This window comes from Tupaia chinensis, unplaced genomic scaffold (genome assembly GCF_000334495.1).
Source record: "Tupaia chinensis unplaced genomic scaffold, TupChi_1.0 Scaffold000194_1, whole genome shotgun sequence".
Classification (NCBI taxonomy): domain Eukaryota; kingdom Metazoa; phylum Chordata; class Mammalia; order Scandentia; family Tupaiidae; genus Tupaia; species Tupaia belangeri.
Window position 1 is genome coordinate 5147 of NW_006159669.1, and position 1373 is coordinate 6519.

Consider the following 1373-nt stretch of genomic DNA (forward strand, 5'->3'; position numbering starts at 1 on the left):
GCAGCAGCAACACCCACACACACACCCTTAAAGAGTGGACACCTCAGGACAGTGCTAAGATGTTCAGTATGTGCAGTAGGTTTATCATATTCTTGATGTGCCCTCAGTGGGCAGGAGACAGTTTAGGAAAATAGAAGTGAAAAAAATGTATAAGGCACTTACCCATATATCACAGTCTGTCCTGGGAGACAATGCCAAAGTAATACATTAATGAGTTGAGAGCCACAGGTAGATTCAACTGGGCCAGTTAGACTGCTTGAAAGAAAAGGTTATTTTTTCAGTGCTCAGAACATAACCGCAGAAACTATGAAATGGGTGAGTGATAGTGAAGGTGGACTTGAGAGGCTGCCAGGTGCTGAAGGCAACATTGGAACCTGCTTGGATGGGAGCCTCGCTGAGCAGCCAGAGGTTGGGCCGCAGTTACCACAATCAGCTCTTGGTCCCTGGCCCCTCAGTGGCAGGATGTGTGGCAATACACTGAAGCGAGTTTGAGGTGGTGCCACTGAGCCCCGGGTCCCTGAAGTGGGTGCTGCACCCTTCTGCCCAGCCCCACTTCGGGCCTCAGGGTCCTGGTCACCAAGCCTATGCCACTGCTGCAGACCAGACCCACTGTGAACTGCAGCAGCCCACCATGCCTGGCAGCCATCGGCGCCTTCCAACTCCAGAACAAGTTTTTCAGAACGTAAAATGAGAATATAGTCATTATCAGAGGTGGAGACATTTAGAAGTAGTTCTTCATCAGAGCGAAATTTGTCCTTCGGAGAGTCAGCCTCACTCTTCAGCACTCACAGCACCTAGTTCTCCAGACTCCTCCTGGATGAAGAAGGACCAGCCCACCTTTACTCTCCAACAAGTTGGAATAATATGCGAGTGTCTCTTAAAAGACTATGAAGATAAAATTCCGGAGGAGTATGAGCAAATCCTCAATACCAAACTAGCAGAACAATATGAATCTTTTGTGAAATTCACACATGATCAGGTAATGCGACGATATGGGACAAGGCCAACAAGCTATGTGTCTAGAAGTTTTCATGCATATCTGAGTACTAGGTTTGACCTCAAGAGATGGCTGCTGTACACTTTTTGCAACTGGTTTGATAGCACATTTCAGCTCCAGTTTTGCATCCTGAGAACACTTAAACATTTCTGCAGGTTCATTTTATACAACTTGATAGACCTTAAAACTTTCTGGTCACCACAAGCATATCTTTTATTTCTGCTCATCCATTGAACAGCTGTGCCCTAACTGTGCTAGATTTTCCAAACAAAAATACCTGGAGCAGTAATTAGCAAAATATGCCTTCAGTGGCACTCAGCAAATGGAGTTTTCCCAAGCACAGTTCTGTAAGAAGTGTGTGTGAGAATGTGTGTAT

General features: G+C 46.0%; 1 pseudogene; it reads left to right on the top strand.

Moving 5' to 3' along the window:
* Positions 1 to 306: 306 nt before the first annotated feature.
* On the top strand, positions 307 to 1231 carry LOC102481374 (akirin-1 pseudogene; annotated as a pseudogene).
* Positions 1232 to 1373: the final 142 nt, after the last annotated feature.